Below are 24,964 nucleotides of genomic sequence, written 5' to 3'. Positions count from 1 at the left end.
TCCAAGCAATTGGGGTCATGAAGAGGTCAATGAGAATAGGAAGGAAGTCAGTGAGGTCATATGAGGACAAGCAGCAGAAGGCTCTGATTAATTTGGGGTCATGTGGGGTCATCAAAGAAATATTTGGAAGAAATGAGGTCATCTAGGGTCACAGGAGCTGAGTTTCCAAGTAATTGGGGCCATGAAGAGGTCAATGAAGGTAGGAATGAAGTCAGCGAGGTCATATGAGGATAAGTAGCAGAAGGGTCTGTTTCATTAGGGGCTTATTCAGGGTCATGAAAGAAATATTTGGAAGAAATCAGGTCATCTCAGGTCACAGAAACTGAGTTTCCAAGCAATTGGGGTCATGAAGGGGTCAATAAGGGTAGGAATGGAGTCAGTGAGGTCATATGAGGACAAGTAACATAAGGCTCTGATTCATGTGGGATCATGTGGGGTCACCAAAGAAATATTTGGGAACATGAGGTCATCTCCAGTCACAGACACTCATTTTCCAAGCAATTAGTGTCATGAAAAGGTGAATAGGAGCAGGAATGAGGTGAGAGAAGTCAAGTGAGGATGAATAGCATAAGGCTCTGATGAATGTGGGGTCATGCGGGGCCACCAAGAAATATTGGGAGCAAATGAGGTCATCTAGGGTCACAGAAGCTGAATTTCCAAGTAATTGGGGTCATGAAGAGGTCGATGAAGGTAGGAATGAAGTCAGCGAGGTCATATGAGGACAAGTATCAGAAGGCGCTGATTAATGTGATGTCATGGGAGGGTCACAAAAGAAATATTTGGGACAAATGAGGTCATCTAGGGTCACAGAACCTGAGTTTCCAAGCAATTGGGTCATGAAGAGGTCAATGAGGGTAGGAAGGAAGTCAGTGAGGTCATATGAGGACAAGTGGCAGAAGGCTGTGATTCATGTGGGGTCATGCGGGGTCACTAAAGTATTTGGAACAAAAGAGGTCATCTAGGGTCACAGAAGCTGAATTTCCAAGTAATTGGGGTCATGAAGAGGTCGATGAGGGTAGGAAGGAAGTCAGTGAGGTCATATGAGGACAAGTAGCAGAAGGCTGTGATTCATGTGGGGTCATGCAGGGTCACCAAAGAAATATTTGGAACAAAAGAGGTCATCTAGGGTCACAGAAACTGAATTTCCAAGCGATTAGGGTCATGAAGAGGTCAATGAGGGTAGGAATGGAGTCAGTGAGGTCATATGAGGACAAGTAGCAGAGGGCTCTGATTAATGTGGGGTCATGCGAGGTCACCAAGAAATATTTGGAATAAATAAGGTCATCTGGGGTCACAGAAACTGAGTTTCCAAGCAATTAGAGTCACAAAGAGTTCAATGAGGCTAGGAATCTAATCAGTGAGGTCATATGAGGACAAGTAGCCAAAGGCAAATGTTAATGTGAGGTCATGTTGGGTCACCAAAGAAATATTTGGAACAAAAGAGGTCATCTAGGGTCACAGAATCTGAGTTTCCAAGCTATTGGGGTCATGAAGAGGTCAATGAGGGTAGGAAGGAAGTCAGTGAGGTCATATGAGGATAAGCAGCAGAAGGCTCTGATTAATTTGGGGTCATGCAGGGTCATCAAAGAAATATTTGGGAACATGAGGTCATCTCGAGTCACAGACACTCATTTTCCAAGCAATTGGGGTCATGAAAAGGTAAATAGGAGCAGGAATGAGGTGAGAGAAGTTATGTGAGGATGAATAGCAAAAGGCTCTTATGAATGTGGGGTCATGCGGGGCCACCAAGAAATATTGGGAGTAAATGAGGTCACCTAGGGTTACAGAATCTGAGTTTCCAAGCAATTGCGGTCATGAAGGGATCAATGAGGGTAGGAATGAAGTCACTGAGGTCATATGAGGACAAGTAGCATATGGCTCTGATTAATGTGGGGTCATGCGGGGTCACCAAAGAAATATTTGGAATACAAGAAGTCATCTAGGGTCACAGAAACTGAATTTCCAAGCAATTAGGGTCATGAAGAGGTCAATGAGGGTAGGAATGGAATCAGTGAGGTCATATGAGGACAAGTAGCAGAGGGCTCTGATTAATGTGGGGTCATGCAAGGTCACCAAGAAATATTTGGAATAAATAAGGTCATCTGGGGTCACAGAAACTGAGTTTCCAAGCAATTAGAGTCACAAAGAGTTCAATGAGGCTAGGAATCTAATCAGTGAGGTCATATGAGGACAAGTAGCCAAAGGCAAATATTAATGTGAGGTCATGTTGGGTCACCAAAGAAATATTTGGAACAAAAGAGGTCATCTAGGGTCACAGAAAATGAGTTTCCAAGCAATTGGGGTCATGAAGAGGTCAATGAGAGTAGGAAGGAAGTCAGTGAGGTCATATGAGGACAAGCAGCAGAAGGCTCTGATTAATTTGGGGTCATGTGCGGTCATCAAAGAAACGTTTGGAAGAAATGAGGTCATCTAGGGTCACAGGAGCTGAGTTTCCAAGTAATTGGGGTCATGAAGAGGTCAATGAAGGTAGGAATGAAGTCACCGAGGTCATATGAGGATAAGTAGCAGAAGGGTCTGTTTCATTAGGGGCTTATTCAGGGTCATGAAAGAAATATTTGGAAGAAATCAGGTCATCTCAGGTCACAGAAACTGAGTTTCCAAGCAATTGGGGTCATGAAGGGGTCAATGAGGGTAGGAATGGAGTCAGTGAGGTCATATGAGGACAAGTAACATAAGGCTCTGATTCATTTGGGATCATGCGGGGTCAGCAGAATAATATTTGGAGTAAATGAGGTCATCTTGGGTCACAGAAGCTGAGTTTCAAAGAAATTGGGGTCATGAAGGGATAAATGAGTGTAGGAATGAAGTCAGTGAGGTCATATGAGGACAAGTATCAGAAGGTGCTGATTAATGTGATGTCATGGGGGGGTCACAAAAGAAATATTTGGAACAAAAGAGGTCATCTAGGGTCACAGAACCTGAGTTTCCAAGCAATTGGGGTCATGAAGAGGTCAATGAGGGTAGGAATGGAGTCAGTGAGGTCATATGAGGACAAGCAACATAAGGCTCTGATTCATGTGGGATCATGCGGGGTCACCAAAGAAATATTTGGGAACATGAGGTCATCTCCAGTCACAGACACTCATTTTCCAAGCAATTGGGGTCATGAAAAGGTAAACAGGAGCAGGAATGAGGTGAGAGAAGTTATGTGAGGATGAATAGCATAAGGCTCTTATGAATGTGGGGTCATGCGGGTCCACCAAGAAATATTGGGAGTAAATGAGGTCACCTAGGGTTACAGAATCTGAGTTTCCAAGCAATTGCGGTCATGAAGGGATCAATGAGCGTAGGAATGAAGTCACTGAGGTCATATGAGGACAAGTAGCATATGGCTCTGATTAATGTGGGGTCATGCGAGGTCACCAAGAAATATTTGGAATAAAAGAGGTCATCTGGGGTCACAGAAACTGAGTTTCCAAGCAATTGGGGTCATGAAGAGGTCAATGAGAGTAGGAAGGAAGTCAGTGAGGTCATATGAGGACAAGCAGCAGAAGGCTCTGATTAATTTGGGGTCATGCGGGGTCATCAAAGAAATATTTGGAAGAAATGAGGTCATCTAGGGTCACAGGAGCTGAGTTGCCAAGTAATTGGGGCCATGAAGAGGTCAATGAAGGTAGGAATGAAGTCAGCGAGGTCATATGAGGATAAGTAGCAGAAGGGTCTGTTTCATTAGGGGCTTATTCAGGGTCATGAAAGAAATATTTGGAAGAAATCAGGTCATCTCAGGTCACAGAAACTGAGTTTCCAAGCAATTGGGGTCATGAAGGGGTCAATGAGGGTAGGAATGGAGTCAGTAAGGTCATATGAGGACAAGTAACATAAGGCTCTGATTCATGTGGGATCATGCGGGGTCAGCAGAATAATATTTGGAGTAAATGAGGTCATCTCGGGTCACAGAAGCTGAGTGTCAAAGAAATTGGGGTCATGAAGGGATAAATGAGTGTAGGAATGAAGTCAGTGAGGTCATATGAGGACAAGTATCAGAAGGCGCTGATTAATGTGATGTCATGGGGGGGTCACAAAAGAAATATTTGGAACAAATGAGGTCATCTAGGGTCACAGAAAATGAGTTTCCAAGCAATTGGGGTCATGAAGAGGGCAATGAGAGTAGGAAGGAAGTCAGTGAGGTCATATGAGGACAAGTAGCATATGGCTCTGATTAATGTGGGGTCATGCAGTGTCACTAAAGAAGTATTTGGAACAAAAGAGGTCATCTAAGGTCACAGAACCTGAGTTTCCAAGCAATTGGGGTCATGAAGAGGTCAATGAGGGTAGGAAGGAAGTCAGTGAGGTCATATGAGGACAAGTAGCAGAAGGCTGTGATTCATGGGGGGTCATGCGGGGGTCACCAAAGAAATATTTGGAACGAAAGAGGTCATCTAGGGTCACAGAAACTGAATTTCCAAGCGATTAGGGTCATGAAGAGGTCAATGAGGGTAGGAATGGAGTCAGTGAGGTCATATGAGGACAAGTAGCAGAGGGCTCTGATTAATGTGGGGTCATGCGAGGTCACCAAGAAATATTTGGAATAAATAAGGTCATCTGGGGTCACAGAAACTGAGTTTCCAAGCAATTAGAGTCACAAAGAGTTCAATGAGGCTAGGAATCTAATCAGTGAGGTCATATGAGGACAAGTAGCCAAAGGCAAATATTAATGTGAGGTCATGTTGGGTCACCAAAGAAATATTTGGAACAAAAGAGGTCATCTAGGGTCACAGAAAATGAGTTTCCAAGCAATTGGGGTCATGAAGAGGTCAATGAGAGTAGGAAGGAAGTCAGTGAGGTCATATGAGGACAAGTAGCATATGGCTCTGATTAATGTGGGGTCATGCAGAGTCACTAAAGAAGTATTTGGAACAAAAGAGGTCATCTAGGGTCACACAAAATGAGTTTCCAAGCAATTGGGGTCATGAAAAGGTCAATGAGAGTAGGAAGGAAGTCAGTGAGGTCATATGAGGACAAGTAGCATATGGCTCTGATTAATGTGGGGTCATGCAGGGTCACCAAAGAAATATTTGTAAGAAATTAGGTCATCTAGGGTCACAGAAGCTGAGTTTTCAAGCAATTGGGGTGATGAAGAGGTCAATAGGGGCAGGTATGAAGTGAGAGTGGTGAAGTGAGAGGTCATATGAGGACACGTAGCAGAAAGCTCTGATTCATGTGGGGTCATCAAAAATATTTGGAAAAAAGGAGGTCATCTAGGGTCACAGAAGCTGAATTTCCAGGTAGTTGGGTCATGAATGGGTCAATGAGGTCAGGGAGGTCATATGAATAGAAGGATTATGTGGCTCTATTTGAAGCAGGGGTGGGTCACATCAGGTCATCCAAGGATCTTTTGTATCACTGGGGGTCATCTAGAGTCACTGAAACTAAGCATAGAAACAACTGGGGTAATGAAGGGGTTAGTGAGGACTAGGCATTTAACGTGGGGGCTATGCAGGGTCTTTGAGGAATAATTTGGAGGCAATTGGGGGTCACATTGGGTCCTAGTGGCTAAACTTACAGGTATCTGGGTATTGTGACGTTATCAGTGATGGTGACACTGGAAGAGGTCAAGTCACACAGTCATCAGTGAGGGCTTGGCTGGAGTCAATGGGGGTCTCCCAGAGCTCACAGGCGATTATTTTGGAGGCAGCGGGTGTTATCAGTTGGGTCAGTGAGCGTCACGCCGGCGACAGTGGTGTGACACAGGGTGCATTTGGAGTCAATGTGTCACACAGGGACCAGTGTGGCTGGGTATCAAGGCCGTGAGGTCACGTGGGGTGATGGCGAGCAAGGCTGGAGGTCGTGGGGGGGTCACCTGGGCATCAGGAAGGTAAGTGAGCATGAAGGACACGGGGTTTATTCAGGGGTCGCAAGCACCACGCTTTAACCAACCGAGCTAGCAGGGCCACAAGCCGCGCACCTCCCACAGCTATTTTGTAAAGCAGGTAGAGGCCAACACGGGGTCATTCGCCAGCAGAAAATAGCTCATTGTTGGCTGCCTCCCTCTTTTTTGGTCTGCCTCTCACTGAGCAGCAGCAGAACAGCAGGAGCGACAATCTGAGGACTGCACCAAGGTTGCACAGGGAGCCAAACTCACAACCTTGGTGTTGTTAGCAGCACAGTCTAAGCACTGAGCCAGCCCCTGACTGAGGACTAGCTAGTCTCCCTTGCTTCTTCTTTCCACAGCAGATCCCCAAAAGCTGCACAAAGGCAGCCCTTATTCTTGGTGTCATTAGCACCATGCACACACCAGCCAACAAGACCCGGGCATCCCCCAGCCCTTTCAGAAATGGGGAACAGGCCATGATGGGAGTCTCGCAGCCCCTAGCACAGCAGCGGGGGCAGCAGAGATGGTACATAGCGGGGAACCCACGTGGTGAGGGAAGGGAAGATGTTGCAGGACACAGAAAGCACTGGGTGTTGGGAGCACCGGTAACACGACTGGTCAGCCTGTAACCAATTCGTTCCAACATCTCTCAAACGTGGCATAGCTCTGCCACTCCACATAGGTATTTTAAGCCAGGCAGAGATCCCCATGGCAGATTGCTGGCAAGAGGGGTTTTAACCACACATGCTGCTCAAACTCCAAGTCAAGTACTTTGGCGTCCAGGCAGTTCTGCCCCTCTCAGTGCATGGGGGGTGGGGGAGCTTCATCTCCCATCCCACACTGGTATGAACGTGACGGCACTGCCAATATTGAGGGACCGTGCCTGGCAGAACCTCCTTCCTCCAGTTCATTTGGAAACACCTGCTCAGTGGAATGCTCCATGCTGGGGTTCAGGGAGGCACAAAGAATCGGTGCTTGAAAAATAGGGAACGTCAGGGAGCAGCCAAGCCTCCCAGGGTAGCTCTCTGTGCGCCGTTAGTACCCGCAGGCTCCAGGTACCAACACAGCTGGCACCTTATAACCACCCCTGTCTCTCTTTGAACCGGTGTCACAAGGCAGCAGGCAGACCCCACAGCCACAACAGGTGCCCGAAATGTGCTGTGCTCGTGTTGCTATTCGCTTTCTCGTTCTAAGGAATTGAAAACTTTAGCAGCTCTCTGATGCTTTCCGTTATGATGTATCCTTCAAACTGTGGAAGGGACTGGATGGCTAGGGTTTGGCAATGGAGTTACAGAGCCTTCTCGAGGGGAATGGTTCACACCCAACCCAAATCTCATAACCAAAAGGTCACAGCCCCTGATGGCAGTTTGGGGGTCTTTGGCCAGTTCCCTTTGAACAAGTGACCATATCACAAAACCACTCTACCATGAGCTCAAATCAGTTGCCTTGTGGGTCTCTGCAGAGACATTGGTAGGCCAGGTGCTAGACCATACCGAGGTCCCCATGTCTCACCTGGACACTGACAGATACATAGCTGGAATGTGTCTGGCTCACTTGTGGGTTAATAGTGAAGAAATAGGCATAAGAATGTGTTCAAAATCTATTGAATGGTTGTGAGCTGTGACATGTTTTGGGGAGCACAGTCTCATCCCCGCCTCCCCCCACATTTAGACTCAATCAGTTTTGCCTTTATTCAATACAATTTCAGACAGAATTATCACCACTTGTAGTGTCTGGCACATACATTCATGCCGGACAAGTAACAACAGACAAGACAGAACAGATAAATGGGCTCAAGTTACTGCATTCCAGGGGACCAAGAAGTCCATCCTTCCTCCATGACATTCGTCACCTCCTCTGCGCTCCTGCTCTGCTCTTTTAGTCTTGTTCTTCAGTTTCTGATCCAATGTTTCTCCAGTTTGGTGGGGGGAAGGGGCCGGGAGGGGGGCATTTTACATGTATTCTTACACATTTTTACATTCTCCACTACCTAATTTTTCTCCCATCAGCATTCAACACACTATCCATTGAATTTTATATAAGCTATACATTACACATCTAATGTCTACAGTTCTCCTGCTGAACTTCCAGTTTCGGGGGCCTTTTGCCCTGGGGCATCCTGTTTTTATGTTTTGCAGAAAAAGGAAGATTTTGTTTTTCCATTACATATTCATATCTTTTACTTACATCTTCTAACATGACACATTAGTTATCCTGCCAAAGCATTTTAAACAAATCAGCCAGTTATATCAAAAAGAAATTAACAAAAATATACTCATGCCAGGCAAAACCTGGGCTTGCCTGTTACCTTATCTCTACTTACTCAATAGCCCTATTTACATTTCATTACAAATATAGCTAACAAAGCTGTCAAATCTTATCTTTAACAATCATTTCAATGTTATAGATCAGTCTGTGTATATTACCCTCCCCCTTAGTCTATTAAGAAGGGAATTTTAGAGAGCACACTAGGATTCTTTAATGTTAACATCTCTTATTTTCTGCAAACACAAATTTGTCAGGGAATTTTTTATTTTACTCAAAGTCCAAAAAAATTTGTACAGCAAATCTTATCAGTGCTTTTCCTGTTACAAAATTTTAGGTGCTCTGGGTTTTTTAGGCCTTGGTTTATAGTTACTTTTAATGGTACCCCAACAATGCATTAATCTTACTTGTAATATCTGTGTCCCGTATTGTTACATAGTATTTGAGTGGGTGTATTGTGAGCCTCTGCGACTGTATAAATCATCACACAGGAGAGGGACGTTAATTAGTGTGAGGAGTTGCTCTTCTACACAAATTATTATGCCCCTCCCCAAGAGGAGACCCTTCAATACCAGATGGGTTAGGATTGGATCTTACAACTGGAAACTCCCTATATCTGGATTGGAAAGGACTAAAGACTCTTGTTGTTCTGCTCTCCTCCCTGTGAAGATGACTCATGCAAGTGGACTCCTCCCATCAGATGAGGTTGCAGCTCAGAGCACATGGAAGGAGGGGGATAAATCCGCAAACCAAAGGAACTAAGCCTCTCTATGTTGCTTGGACTCGGGGTGTGTGTGTTTCTATCATAAACTGCTTAGCTGGGGTTAGCCCTAGAGGACAAGTGAGTTTACTGACTATAGAAGCCTATAATACCTTTTGAAACCTACGACTAACTCATTTGTGTGTCTATGTTTGCTTGCTTTAACCTTGTAAATAGAGCTCTAATTTCCTTTTCCTACTTAGTAAATCTTCATATAGGATTGGCTACAAGCTTTGTTTTTGGTGCAAAACTTTGACTATTTATGTTTGCAGAGGGAATATCCTGCAAGGGGAAACCCCCAGATCAAAAGCTGAGAGCTTTGCTCTTAAGTTTAATTAGGTGGAAAAGGAAGATGATGAGATGGAGCTGGATCCAAAAGGTGAGAACCATCCTGTCCCAAACCCTGCAGAAGTGATCACCGCAATGGAACTGATCCAATTGCAGCACCTGGGAGCTAAGGAAGAATGCAACCACCAGAGACTGATGGTGGAATTGTGGATCAGGGACACCGGAGCATCCCAGGCCCATCAGAGATGCATGGAACAAACAGCAACAGTTGACGCCAACGAAGAAGCTCAAGAGAGGCCCACAGGAGGCTGATGGAAGCTCCAGCAATGCAGCTCAAAATACTGGAGCAGCAAAAGGGGCTTCTCATCCAATGTGTATACCCTCCCCCCACACACACACACAACACGAGGGAGTGGGAGAAAGTCTGTCCAATTTATAAAGTGACTGTAGAGAAGAGAACTTGTCCATCTTTCAGACACGATGTAGGATGCGCAATATCCCAGAGGATAAACAGAGTCAGATTAACTGGGAAAGCGAGACAAGTTTTTAGTGATATGGAAGAGGGTGATGCTGAGGTGTACAAGAAATTTAAAGAAAATGTATTGAAAAGATTTAAGCTTACCCCTATCAAGTGAAGTATAGAAACCTCAGAATGTTTGACAGTGTCACTCATGTTTAATATGTACATCAACGTGTAATTTTATGAGAAAATGAGGGAGGGGGATAGGGGCTGAAGGTGATTATAGAAAACTGTTTGATCTGACGGCCCAAGAGCAATCGTTATGGCGAGTTACACATGAAGTAAAGGCAGTCATCTGTGCCAAATAAACACGCACAGTTTTAGAGGCTGCAGAAATTGCTGATGAACATGTAGAATCAAGGGCCCATGGGGGGCACAAACCCCAGGGGAAGGGAAATCCCCATGTCACCAAGTTAAATGGGAAGAGGGGATTGGAAATAAACCTAAACCTCAACTTGGACAAAAAACCCCAAGGAAGCCCAGTGTTTAAAACCTCATCAAAAGGGAAAGCAATTAGTCTGCCATCACTGTGGGGCTCCTGGCCATATAAAACTTGAATTGTCTGAGGCTTAAAGAAACCCCCAAGACCACACCCTACCTTCCCCTGTGAGTACCACCACCATTTCTCCATAGGCAGTGGCGGAGCTGGAAGAAATCCTTGTGAACTAGATTAGGACTGAGCCCTGGGAGGGTAGTGAAGAATTTATTAAAAATGTTAAGGTAATCAGCATAGCTTGTAAGGGCTGGAGGGATACTGTGTCCCAAGTCACTTGGGTCAGGGAAAGTTTGGTAAGGGAGGAAGATAGAATTCCTGGTAAACCTTCAGTCTATTGGCTGTGGCCAAATTGCCTGTCACTGTACCGTTGGCCAACGTCTACCTTGAGTACGAGAATTTTAAAGGAGTTCTTGATGTCGGTATTAAAAATCTACTTCCCAATGATGGTTTAACTGGTAAGGATATATTAGCCATGCCTAAGCAGATTAATAGCATAACTTGCTGCCAGAAGGAGTCTGGCTCTGCCTCGCTTGGCTTGTCTGTGCATGGCAAGGAGGGCTGCAGGGGAGGGAAAAGCCTTCAGTCCTTTGTCAGCTGAATGGAAAAGTTTGTCCCTAGAGGAAGGGTTTGAAGATTACATTGCTTTACCTGAGTCTGCTCTGAACTTGAGTGAGACTCAAAAGGAATTTGTGGAGGCACCAGCGGCTGATCCTCCTCTGAACAAGGAGAGGAATGCAGCTCCCAGCTGGGAAAGGAAATGGTAAGTTTTTTTCTTGAAAGAGGCTTGCTGTGTAGGGAGGCTCCCACAGGGAAAAGGGAAATGCCCTGGTGAGTTTGCAAGCATAGGCCAGAGTTGCTGCAAGTAGGTCATGACTGTCCCTTTGCTGGACATTTACGAGTGGAGGGAACCTGAGATAGTGTCACACTGAATTTTGATTGGCCTCACATGTTCGAGACAGGAAAAGATGACTGTAAGGACTGTGTTTTATGTCAAAGCATAAGGGGTTAAAGGGACCCTGCCAGTCACCTTTGCAGCCTTTGTTCATCACCAAGGAAGTGTTTGCCAGAGTGTCTGTGGATATTGTGGGACCTCTACTCAGACCTTCCAGAAATGAAAAGAAATACATCCGGGTTATGGTGGATTCTGCCACCAGATACGCCGAAGCCACTGCTCTATCTAACATAGAAGCTGAAAACATGGCTACCACCCTAATTTCCATTTTTTAGCAGGGTAGGTTTTCCCAGAGAAATCTTGTCAGACCATGGTGCAAATTTCTATCTGTAGTATTCAAGAAGTTATGGGAATTGTGCGGAGTGAGACATGTAAAATGATGATGCCTCCTATCACCCAGAGACCAAAGGTCTGGTGGAAAGATTCAATGGACCGCTGACGTCTATGCTGAGGATGTATGTTCCCCAGTGAGAGAATTACCGGGATGTGTTATTCCCTTATCTATTATTCGCTTACAGGAGTGTAGCCCAAGAGTCTACAGGGTTTGCCCTCTTTGATCTCCTTTACGGGAGACAGATGAGGAGACCCCTGGATTTCATTTGAGGCTCAGGGGAGGGTAATACAGAAGAACCAGGACAGTATGTGTGTGTGTGTGTGTATGTCACTCATTTTAAAGAAGATTTCGAGGCTGTGATGGACTTAATGCATCAGAGCCTTGAAAAGAGTCAGAAGTTTCAGAAAACATGGTATGACAGGCATGCTGGAGAAAGATTTTTTGATACAGGTGACTCGGTGCTTGTGTTGATTCTAGTGAGGAAAAACAAGATGCCAGACTTTGGGGGGAGATCCTTCCGAGGTGATAGAGAGAGGATGGAGCGCGGGACTAATGGACTTCTGGTGAGGTCCTCCATTTACAAAGTGAGCTGCCAAGCGCTGGCTTTTGTTTCAGCTTCCAGGCACTGGGGTTGGGCTGAGATTCCAGAGAAAGGGATTGCCTTTCATGCTGTTTGACCATTTCATTCCAGGACTGCTATGTGTGCATCAACAGACCAAGATGAGCTTAGAAAAGACCCAGACTCCACACCACTGAGTTCTCTTCCACTGGAGGCGTTTTTGTAATTGTTTCCCAGAAATTGCCCTCCCCACCCTCACATATTTCCAAACCTTTAACTGAGAACATTTTTAAATTGGAGAAACTAGAGCAGGTAAAATCCTCCCTGTGGGATTCATTTACAGACTGATCAAAATGGACTGGTGGATCCACAACTTCACCCTCACGTTCCCCTTCCCTCTCTGCTCCGGTCACCATGGCACATGGCTAGAGCAGGGAGAAAGCACGGCTGAATCGTAGTCAGGGAGGGATGTGTCAGTTTCACGAACAGGCCCCCCAAGCTATCTGAAAGCTGGCTACAGCAGAGCTTGTTCCTCAGGCTGGGAAGGCAGTGCTCTGTGCCACCCAAAATACTTATAGAAACTGAGAACCTTCCTGTCCCATGCTGGAGCCCACCAGCCCCCTCTCCCGCTCCTGCCACAGCTCATTAATCAGTGCCTCCGGAGTCCAGGGCAGGGGGGCGTGGCCTCGACTGGAAGAGGCGTGGCCTCAACCGGAAGAGGCGGGACCTTTAAGTACCCGGGTCCTTTAAATCAAGATTTAAAGGTCCCAGGGCTCCAGCTGTGGCTGGGAGCCCCCAGGCCTTTAAATCACCCCCAGAGCTACCAGCTGCAGAGACAGCTGGGAGTCTCAGGGCTCAGGGGCGATTTAAAGGGCCCTGGGCTCTGACCGCCACGGAGCTCCGGGCCCTTTAAATCACAGCCGGAGCCCTGCCGCCGCTACCCCAGGGCTCCAGCAGCGGGGCTCAGGAGGCGCTTTAAAGGGCCTGGGGCCCTTTAAAGCACCAGCCTGGGGAAGCAGGTCCGGTCTGACATGGCGTACTGGCTCTTGCTGGTACGCCATACCGCACTGTACTGGCTTACTTTCACCTCTGCTGATACCCCCACTCTGGTGTCACAGCACTGATGCATGATTTAACCAGCTGTGAGCAGAGAGTTGGGCCCACGACTTGCCAGAGGCTCTGTTGTATTTTCTGGACGCCTAGCACGGGTGCGTTCAGGCATCGCTGTGCAGTGCTCTGCTACAGGCCAAGCCAGAGCGCCCCCCCAGAGTGGTCATTGGCGAGGGGCTGTACTTAGTGGGACAGCTAGTGGCATCGGAATGCTGTAGACAGGATCGCGGTTATACTGGGCAGGTCAGCTAAGTGACCCACCAGTGACCTGAGGAGCTCCAGGGCACGGTTGCCATACTCTAACCCACCACCCAGTGTAGCCTGTGCCTGCCCCTTGCAGCCAGGCTCACTACCACCCGGGCCTGAAGGAAAGCAGATGAATGAGGACACTGCACAAGGCTTGTGGGCTGCCGCGGGTACAGTAGCTCTGAGTAAAGTGACTGGCAGGGGTGCTTAGATACAGGATACGGCACATATCATTGTAGTAAGCACCTATAGAAACACTCTGAAAAGCTCTTCCTCCGCACATGCTGATTTGTCTCCACTGACTGGATTCTATTTAATATTATAACGATAATAGCTCATACACAGTGCTTTCCATCAGTAGATCTCACAGTGCTTTGCAAAGGAGCTCAGTGTTATTGTTCCCATTCTACAGATGGGGGAACTGAGGCACAGAGTGGTGCAGTGAGTTGCCCAAGGTCACCCAGCAGGCTAGTGGCGGTGGTGGAATAGGATTCCCAAATCTAAGTCCCGTGCTCTAGCCATTAGATCACACTGCCATCTCTTGGGCCATGGCAGGTGCACAGAACACATACGCTATGGAGTTCCTGTCTCGCTGACTCCTGCCCCTGGTGCTGTTGCTTTATATGCACAATTGAGTTAAAAGTTAGCAGGCGGGACCTGGGGAAATTGCCAGGCAGAAGCTTGACAGCAAAGCAGACAGAGCAGGGAGGGCTAATGCTATTTTCCTGGTTTTTTTATAAAGTGGAAGACGGAAGTGACTGCTTCTGTGATACTTTCCTATTAGCACATGAGCTTCCTTGTAAAGTAACCACCACCAGTGAGCATGGTGATTTTCCCATATTGCAATTCGTTGCCATTTAGGCTGCCCCTTCTGGCGGCTGGGAACAACTACGCTTTATTGCACAAGAAATGTTCTTAGCCTCAGTGAACTGATGAAAGAGTTGGCTCTGATTCTGGGACAGGCCCCTTCCCAGCTGAGAATTCCTCTGGCACACGATTTCTCTCGGGGGTTGAGGCTGGAATATCAGTGTGAGGTTCTGCAGGGAATAGATCCTGGGCCTGAGGGACAGATGGCCCGTCTACAGAAATTTCCTGACAGCCATGGTAGAGCCATATGCATGATCACATTGACCCTGTGGAGATAAACACCACAGGAAGAATCAGGGTGGAAGGCCACACTGACCACTTCCCTCGAGGTCCCTGATTGGCCTAGGTGCCCTATTTAAGCCCAAGAGAAGTTGCAGGAAGTGTTCAGCTAGCTGCATAGGCTCCCTAGCCAGTGGTAGCGACTAACCTGCCCCTCGACTCACTCCTGGATTTCAACCCTGACTCGGACCCCCGGCTCTCCTCCTTGAATCCTGACTCAACCTGACACCCTGGCTTCGGGGCTTGGACTCTGCCTCCCGCTTCGACTTCTGGTAAGTTTTGGGTCCTGAATTTGTCTTCTGAAAGAAAGAAAGGAGACACGGAAGTCAGAAGTTAGAGCTAAATAAGAAAAGAGACAAGGACTGACAATACTGAAGACCCACACTGAAGTCCATAAGTGACCTCTACCCAGCTTCTGTTGCTTCCTCCATATCTTTCAGATTAAGTGGTCTAACCATACCAGACGGCACAGGGTTTCTTGGAAATACAGCATCCTGCCTACTAGGGAGACAGCTAAAACACTCAGATTATTTTTTAAAGCTATGCTACCTGTCATCCTGCAGGTGAAAAGGTAAGTCCTCTAGCTCCCTACATCAGCTGCAACACATCCCTCCTACCTCTGCTGGCTTTCCGGCTTCCGATCTGTGATTGGCTACAGCACTAGCTCCACAGTAGACTTTGTCCATGAACCTGTCAACTTCTGCACAAAAGCCACAAGTGAAGGCAAAGTCGGTCACAAGAACCCAAAGCTAGAAATGTCAGTGAGGGTAGGAGCCCTGATGATTGGTGACAGGACAGAGGCCAAGGGAGGAGAGAGAAGATGGAAGCAAAATAATGGAGTAAAAGGAGGCCCAATATAAGCTATCGAAAAACAAAGAAAAAACACAAAGAATTCCAGGCTGCCAGGCTACCAGTTAGAGACCTGCTAACATTCCTAGCACCAAATCACTGGGATTTTCCTGTAAGGGATGAGAGGAGGAGGATTGAAAAACCTTGCTCTAGAAGTTCATGGAGGATAGGTCCATCAATGGCTATTAGCCCCTATCCTGCTGCTAATGGATGTTACTATTGGTTTTAACCTTTGAGTAACATGGAGGTTTCCACTGCCTAACCACAGGGCAATCATCTGTTCATCAGTTCACATCAAAATTACGCCTCCAATCATGGATGAAAAAAATCGATCCTGGAGCAGCCCTGGGTATAGTGCTGATCAAACTCACTGGAGAAAAGGAGATTATAAATAGCCCTAATGCTCAATCAGTTTGATTTTTCTAGACTGTTTTTGTGCATTTCCTTTTGTGCTTATTAAAAACAATCACACTGCAGCAAAACTAGAATAAAGACCAATTTAGTGGTGGCCAGTAAATAGGTGTTGATTTTGTTTTTTACTTGTGAATAAATGATTACTGGAAAATCAGTTGAAAACATTTCATTTTGCTTTATAATTATTATACTTGAATGAAACATAAAATATGGCCTCAGTCCTGCGAGGATGTCACTCATTTTAATCCCAAAATTCTCTTTTTCCATGCAAATTTGGTGTTTCTTGAGTGTTATTTTTGAAAATTGTTTACATCAGAAATAAAGAAACATAAGAATATGATCATAGGCAGTTATTTCAATGAAAGAAAGGAATCCCACAGCATTTTGTGCTTCCTACATATTCAATTATTGTGCGTCCTTCATTTTGGGTCTTTGTCACACATTTCATCCCATATTTGGGCCTTTGCAGGCTGACAAATCTGTTGCTAACAACATTCTGTGCTCATTGATCTAATTACAGGATTGTGACCTATATCAGTGCAGCAGTATTCATTGCACACCATCCCAGCAAAAATAAGCCATCATTTCTTCTTAAATAGAAAAATGGGTGTATGAACTTGAAGTTGTATCAACTATGTGACCTTTATGCTGTATGCTGCTCTGCAGAATGTTCAGTAAACATATACTAGCATACCTACCCTCACTAGATGGAAATGGAAGAATTATTGATAATAATGCAGAAGAAGCAGAAGTGTTCAATAAATATTTCTGTTCTGTATTTGGGGAGTAAACAGATTATATAGTTTCATCATATATACTATCCTTAGACTTCTGTAAGGTGTTTGACTTGATACTGCACAAAATTTTGATTAAAAAACTAGAATGATATAAAATTATGATGGCACACACTAAATGGAGGAAAAACTGGCTGATAAGTCTAAAAATGTAACTAAACGGGGAATCATCATTGAGTGGGGCTGTTTTGAGTGGAGTCCCTCATGGATCCGTTCTTGGTCCTATGCTATTTAACGTATTTATCAATGCCATGGAAGAAAATATAAAATCATCATTGATGAAGTTTGAAGATCACACCAAAATTGGCAGAGTAGTAAATAATGAAGAGGGCAGGTCACTAATTCAGAGCCATTTAGATCGCTTCGCAATCTGGGTGCAAGCAAACAATGTATTTTAATACAGTTAAATGAAAATGTATACATCTGGGAACAAAGAATGTAGGCCATATTTAAAGGATGGGGAAATCTATCCTGGGAAACAGTGACTCTGAAAAAGATTTGGGGGTCATGGAGGATAATCAGCTGAATATGAGCTCCGAGTGTGACGCTGTGGCCAAAAGAACAAATGCGATCCTGGGATGCACAAACACGGGAATTTGGGTAGGAATAAAGAGCTATTTTACTTCTGTATTTGGCACTTGTGCAACCACTGCTGGAATAGCGTGTCCCATTCTGGCTTTCATATTTTCTCTTTTCTGTTTTTCCCTCACTTTCTCCGCCGAGACCTTCTCAATGTCAAAATAGAAAGGGGCGGGAAAGGGTAGGGGAAATGATGGTGAAAAAAGGAAGACCAGGATACCAAAAATGAAAAACAAAATAATTTGATAATAAAAATTTCCTACCTGATAAACTGGTTGAAAGTAATGAACAAAAATAGGTTTATAAAACACATTCATTAGCATTACATGATCAGGACAACCCAATGTGGCCTCTGTCACTATCCTTTGATCATTTCCTTCCCAAGGGAAACTGTCCGTCTCTGATCTACTAGAATTATTTGAGAGAATTCGGACAATTAGTGGCTAAAAAAGAAGAAAGAAAGAAAAAAGCCAAGATGGTCACAAATGGGTGCTCTGAGTGATTACTTGACTTACCACTGGTGCCTCAAGGTTAGCTTCTAAGGCTGAGATTTTCAAAGGTGCCTAGGTGGTTTAGGAGCATACCTCTCATTGACTTTCAGTGGGACTTAAGCTCTTAAATTAGGTGCTTTCAAAAATCCCACTCTCTGGTCCATAGTTAGGGACCTAAATAAGTGGCCTGATTTTGACAGGCACTGAGCACCCAGCTGACATGAATACGTGCTAAGGACGTTCAGCAGTTCTCAGGAACTGGTGAATATTGTCTATGTCCCAAGGGTACTGATCCAAAGAATTCTGAGGTTAGTGGAAAGGCTCCCATTGACTTCAATAAGAAGTTTTTGATCATCCCCCAGAATGCACCATCCATTTAGGTGCTTGATTCTGCCACTGTTAAAGTCAATGGTAATCTTCCCATGGTCTTCAATAGGAGCAGGATTAGGGCCTAAAACAAAGAGACCAGCTATGCTTACTGAAAGAAGAGGAACTCTGTTGGACCTGCACTCTGAGCTGCTTTGATTTTTCTTTTTCATTCTCTCCTTATTGAGGTCAGAACAGACACTTTTTTCACCCGCAAGAACTTCAGATACAAGTGTCCAAGCTTCACATGGGGAACGACTGTATCACCGCAGGCACGATAAGGTTGCGGTTCCTTTTACTTCCCTTGCCACCTCCAGGAAGGCCAGAGCCTGTCAGCCCCCACCCAGCCAGGCACAGAACCACGCTAAAATCTGTTGTTCTGGTGGTAGGGAGCACCAACTCCACCCCATAACTAGACTACTTGTGTAGGAGCCCCTGTCAACATCGCCCCACCAGCAGCAGGCTGGGATGGCAGCAGCACAGGTTCCCACACCCATACAAAGTCTGCTTCTGGCGGGACTGTTCGTGGAGCACCATCATTCAGAGACAAGATGAATATGGCAGTTCACACCTCTGGGAGCTATTGTTGCAGGCCATCTGCAGACTCAACCAATCACCAGTTACACTTAAGTGACGTTTTCAAGCTTTTCTTCACAACCACAAGGGCTAGAAACATTGTTCTTCCGTGAAAGTTGAGATTCTGATCTCATTATTGACTATAATATTGACTATAAAATAAATGGGTTAGTCTCTAAGGTGCCACAAGTACTCCTTTTCTTTTTGCGAATACAGACTAACACGGCTGCTACTCTGAAACCTGTCATTATCGACTATGAGCTGGAGCACTAGGCACAATGCTATAATGCCAATGTCATACTTCTGCCATATTTCCTTGCCCATGGGTCCATTACCCCAGACCCTTTTCCCCTCCCCACCATCCCTCAACTTCCCTTTATTACCATTCCTCACTCTCACCCCAAACTCCCTGACTGTTGAAGAGAGCAGGAAGGGTGAGGGTTTACTTACAGTTGAGGAAATAAGACAGTAGATGCAGACTGAAGGTTGATTAGCCCATCACTCTCCATTTCCTGATTGCTGAGTGCATCCACGCTCTGGTTTAAGGTTACATTAGCATATTTTTTTGCTTGGAATTTGCCTGAAAAGAGAAAAGGAAGAAGAATGAGCATTTGAAGCTAGAGATTTAGACCAGAGCTCTTCCTTAATCTCAAATACGGTGTCCCAGATTCTTGGTTTTTCCAAGCTGTGCTCAGCACAATTCAAGAGGTAGGAGCTACAAAGGTGGCTTAAAACATTAGACCTAGCTGGCTGGGCACAAGACTAGTCCCCGAAACAAAATGGAGTTGCCTTAGGACACTTCTTTTTTATGCTGGCTGCTCTCTCCAGTAAAGGTCATTCCAGCAACCAGGAGTTGCCAAAGGGCAGGGTTGCGGCCACACCTCCTTTCCCTGAGCCATGCCGGAGAAGCTGGGATGAGGGTTGTGTAGGACCCCCTCTACTGGCCCTCCCACCTTTCCGAGAGCAGCACAAAGAAATTGGAGTGAGTGCCAGGATCTGGCCCAATGTTTCCTACCAATGTGACTATTTGGGGCTAGATCCTCAATGGTGTAAATTGGTGTAACTCTGCTGACCCCAATGGAGCTATGCCAACTGACACCAGCTGTGTATCTGGCCCACTTCCTTTTATGCAGTATTTTCCATTTTCATTTCTCTTTGCCTTTTCACTGTTCAGGGCCCAATGCACTCTCTGATTCCAGAATACTTCAGCCAGCGTTTGTCCTGCATTGGGACTGCAAGATCAGGGGTTGAACATTTAATGAAGTGATGTGATGTAGCAAAGGCACAAAAAATCCAGGCATTGTAAGAGAGGAGGGGGAAATGCTATAAACCATAATGTAATGCAGATGAGAAGCACAAAGAACCTGCTCAAAATATAACCATTTTATAATTGTTTTAAATTTAATTTACTAACTTCTACCAGAGGAGCCCTGCTAAATTCACAGTAGCCCTTTGCCCTTGAAGGAGAATACCCAAGGAGAGCAAATCATCAGAGAGAAAGGAAGGGGTGGGAAAACTATTTCCAGAGTTCACCGTTAATATTACTTTCCTGTTGTGTGTATTTTTAGGGACAAGACAGAACCAGTGGAACTAAGGTAGAGTGAAATAATGGAATGCAATGCTGTTTGGAAAAACTGCATTTTACTCACTGGACATCCATCACTGATAAATGTTGCTCTCTTGCAATTCCCAAATGCACTGACACCAGTGTGGACAGAACAGACCCGCTAGCCAACCTGCAAATGTCCTCACAGTCTTGTAGTCCAGTAAATGGGGCAAACGCAGTTAACAGCAGCAAAGAAATGCTTCCTATTTGATTTTATTAACTGATTGACATGAATTAATGCATTAGGATATTTGATTGTGTCATAAAATGTGTATCTGAACATCATGATTCAATTTAATGTACCCATTACTGCTTGATGTGCCATTATATTAGACTAAATTAAAAGAATTTTATGGAAAAAAAATTACAATTAAAGACTCAAAATTGATTCCATTCATAACTTAGAAGAAGATATTCACTTCTATTAATATTCTGAATAATGACAATAAAAGTACTAGAAAACAACACAGTCTATTTGGAAGTGGACAAAGAAAAGAATGTCAGATAAACAAAAACAATGCAAACTAAAGTTAGGATTCTTCAGAATATCATTTATGCTCAGGTTAAGAGACATGGGAACAAATAAGCGATACACCTACGGCAGTTGCTATTAAAAGGTTAGTGTTTGGCAAGAGCTCCAATGCAACACAACACAGCGGTTTCTAAGAAACAATGGTCTCCCTGCTGTGTAAATATTGGTCATTGTTTATTTTTTTCCTGTGGTGTGCACTGCGGTAGTTTCTATTCTAACTAGTAGATGACAGCCAAAATTTTCAAAATGAGTCCTAAAAGTTATGTTCCATATTTAGCACCTAAATAGGTGGCCCATTTTCAAAAGCATGCAGCACTCAGCAAACTCCCACAGAAGTCAATGGGAGTTGCTGAGCACGAACCAATTTTGAAAATCAGCCCACTTTTATTCAGGTGCCATGAGGAAGGACCAATGATAACACAATTACTACTAGCAGCCAGACGTGGGATAACTTTATTGTTGGAAAAGGACAGATTCCCCCATATTAGTGGCCTGGAGAAATAAATCATGGGAAAACTTTTCAATGGAAAAAAATGACAGACAGCCTTATATCAGGATCAAATGGATTTTATAATATATGGTTGTAATTTTGGAACTGGAACAAAATAAATATATAGATAATGATAAGACGTTGTCCAAACACAGACTGGTATTTTAAAGGTAACAAACAGAAGTTAAAATTTGTTTATAGTTAATTGCATGGAAATTTCATGTATGTTAACAATAACAATATAAAAAGTTTTTTAAACAAACAAATAAAAAGATTTCAGAGGCTCTCTTTAGACATCTATTGTTGAAAATCTTAGCACACATTTTTATTAGTTTACTGGATTTCTTTTGCTTTGATATGTAACCCTTGCACCACATACCCTGGGCAGCAAAAAGGGCCAAGTTCTACTGTCGAAGGGTTCCTTCTGAAAACGTAACAAACACTGGCTCGAGCCCTCTCCCAGAAACCTGGAAAACTATTAATCACCCTGTGCACCCTTGATAGGCAATACTTCCACCTTGCAAACATGGAGTCCATTGTACAAGTAAACAAAGTTTACTGGTGGAAAACGGGGCACAAAATAAAGCTGAGAAAGCCAGCAATCAACACTATCTATTAGATAAGACTGCTTCTCCCCAGAGAGTCTTAGCAATAGCTTTAACCTCAGCCCTCCTCTCACAGCTGTGAGTGGCTAATGAGTAGGGTGACCAGATGTTGTTTTTAAAGGGACAGTCCCGTTTTGGGGGATTTTTTCTTATATAGGTGCCTATTATCTCCCATCCCCTGTCTCGTTTTTTTCATAGTTGCTATCTGGTCACCCTACTAATGAGGCACTGCAGTGGGATATCAGCTGTTTCCCTCCTCCTCCGCACCCCACTCACAGTTTGCTGTCCAAGGTTGGTGGAATCCAAAATTAAGGCATATCCATTTCCATCCCCTAAGGGAAGGGATTACAGCTTCGGTGCTCACTAGGGAGGGCCTCACTGGAATCCCACAATGAGGCTACTGGTCTCTGCAGCTTCAGCCCAAACTACCTCAGTGCCATTGCCTGCCTCAGCTCTGACCATCACCTCTAGACTGTCCACTGCCTTGAAGCCACCTTAACTCTGTTCTGAGTCTTCAGAAAAGGATCAACGGCAGGTAGGACCACCAGGGAGGCACTCTCAGCAGAACATAAGAATCTCTTTACTCTCTTTTTAGTGATGCCCAGATTCTCTTACCCAACTGTGCCAGACTGCAGTTTTGGTCAGGGTGACCCCTCACCCCAGGCACACTTGGTGCAGTCCTCTTGTCCTTTCTTTCCCAACTGGGATAATAGTGAGGTATTCCCTTCAATCTCAAAACTTAACTGTATTTTAACCAAAATGCCCAAACATTTAAACGTAACTGAAATGCAAATGAGGCCACGTGCATTCAGTCATTTCCCCTCACCCACCAACTGATGCCAGCAGAGACCTCCCTCCCCTCTGCTCATCTCCCTGCTCTCAACGGGTGTCAAAAGTGAGCTCCCTACTTTCTAGGGCTTCAGGCCACAAGGCTTACAGATATTCTAAAAAATATAAAATATGTTCAACTGAGTCTGTTAAAAGGTGCTGTTACAGGTCGGAGAGTACAGAGATAGTCATTTACACCAAAAGAAGTGGGATCCCACATAGAATCATAAAATCATAGAATATCAGGGTTGGAAGGGACCCCAGAAGGTCATCTAGTCCAACCCCCTGCTCAAAGCAGGACCAATTCCCAGTTAAATCATCCCAGCCAGGGCTTTGTCAAGCCTGACCTTAAAAACCTCTAAGGAAGGAGATTCTACCACCTCCCTAGGTAACGCAGTCCAGTGTTTCACCACCCTCTTAGTGAAAAAGTTTTTCCTAATATCCAACCTAAACCTCCCCCACTGCAACTTGAGACCATTACTCCTCGTTCTGTCATCTGCTACCATTGAGAACAGTCTAGAGCCATCCTCTTTGGAACCCCCTTTCAGGTAGTTGAAAGCAGCTATCAAATCCCCCCTCATTCTTCTCTTCTGCAGGCTAAACAATCCCAGCTCCCTCAGCTTCTCCTCATAACTCATGTGTTCCAGTCCCCTAATCATTTTTGTTGCCCTTCGCTGGACTCTCTCCAATTTATCCACATCCTTCTTGAAGTGTGGGGCCCAAAACTGGACACAGTACTCCAGATGAGGCCTCACCAATGTCGAATAGAGGGGAACGATCACATCCCTCGATCTGCTCGCTATGCCCCTACTTATACATCCCAAAATGCCATTGGCCTTCTTGGCAACAAGGGCACACTGCTGACTCATATCCAGCTTCTCATCCACTGTCACCCCTAGGTCCTTTTCCGCAGAACTGCTGCCTAGCCATTCGGTCCCTAGTTTGTAGCTGTGCATTGGGTTCTTCCGTCCTAAGTGCAGGACCCTGCACTTATCCTTATTGAACCTCATCAGATTTCTTTTGGCCCAATCCTCCAATTTGTCTAGGTCTTTCTGTATCCTATCCCTCCCCTCCAGCGTATCTACCACTCCTCCCAGTTTAGTATCAAATTTCTAAACATCACTTCAAATTTCCTTCATGAAGAATTGTGTGTCCCCCTCACACAAATTGTGGACTTTTTTCACACATCATGTGCCAAGTGAAAAGTACCCACATAATGTGTGTGTTCAAGTACCCACATAACATATAGTATCTACCCAGTTGTAACATAGTTGTTATCTCACTCAAATAATATTTGAAAACCAGTCTGACTCTGAGAATGGAGAATTGAAGTCCCCATGGAAATATGTCTGGGAATATTCTCTTCAGGGCTACCTCCCTGATAGAGAGAAAATTCAAGGAGAAGAGAGGCAAGATATCACATAGGCCTATCACACTTGCTCACATTTCATCTGCCACAAGATATGCGCTGACCTTGAGTTGACCTCACAGTTTACAGAATAAAAGGAACAGATACATCAGTGAAATCTGCAACATTTTACTGGTATAAGAACAGATGGAAAGGCAGGCAGGCATGCAGCTCCATCACCTGCTCTAAAAATACAAGTTGAACTACATTGATTAGCAGAGTACTTTTAAGCAATGGCGCACATTCCTTGCCATCATTTACTTCCGCATATGAAGGCTACAATGCAAAGCATAGGAGGTACAATAGGTTAATGCACTAGCCCAGTGGTTCTCAAACTGGGGATTGTGACCCAGATCGTGTAAGTGGGTCATTGGATGCTGCAGTCTTCACTGAAACATGTTAAAAATCTACCCATCCAGCCAGGATGCACCTTGACAGCCGGTGGATCACGCTATCCTTCTTTTCTAGTATTTGCTGACCTGGCACAGGCATCTGGAAAGGTAAAGCAGTGCCATGTCCCTGCACAGAAATGCTGTACCTTTGATGCCCACTGTGAGTGAAATTGACCCGGACCACACCATCTTACTTCGTCAATTTCACTCACAGCAGGAAGTGTGGGTAAAACTCTTCAGTGCAGAAGCCTGGCACTATTCTATGAACCTGAAAGAAGGGAAAAGAGCTCAGAGCCTGCACACTGAGAATAAAGGGAGAGAGAATTAGGAAGGAAGACAGAAGCAAACACACAAAGAGGGAGAAATTGACAGAGGAACACACAGACAAAGAAATGCACAGGAGCATACAAAGAAGCGAGTGAGGGAGAGAGAGAACACAAAGGAAGAAAGAGTGAAATTTCCAGGATTCCTACTCCTAAACATTTCTCCAACTCACTATGTTAAACATATTGAACAAATAATTTT

At 44.9% G+C, this 24,964-nt stretch overlaps 1 long non-coding RNA gene across 6 annotated transcripts in view; it reads right to left on the bottom strand.

The window, feature by feature from the left end:
• Positions 1 to 24,964, bottom strand: part of LOC140910162 (uncharacterized) — a 378,033-nt gene that overhangs the window by 64,635 nt on the left and 288,434 nt on the right. For 5 of the 6 annotated variants that reach the window (XR_012158437.1, XR_012158434.1, XR_012158438.1 and 2 more), the window contains 2 exons: positions 19,029 to 19,158; positions 7,506 to 14,808 (listed from right to left, as the gene is read on the bottom strand). This is a non-coding gene — a long non-coding RNA (uncharacterized lncRNA). Of the gene's footprint in view, positions 1 to 7,505; positions 14,809 to 19,028; positions 19,159 to 24,964 lie in introns of those variants that run through there. The other variant, XR_012158436.1, reaches the window with a different exon arrangement.

This window comes from Lepidochelys kempii, chromosome 4 (assembly GCF_965140265.1).
Source record: "Lepidochelys kempii isolate rLepKem1 chromosome 4, rLepKem1.hap2, whole genome shotgun sequence".
NCBI classification, from domain to species: Eukaryota; Metazoa; Chordata; order Testudines; family Cheloniidae; genus Lepidochelys; species Lepidochelys kempii.
This window is presented reverse-complemented; position numbering and strand designations above follow the sequence as displayed.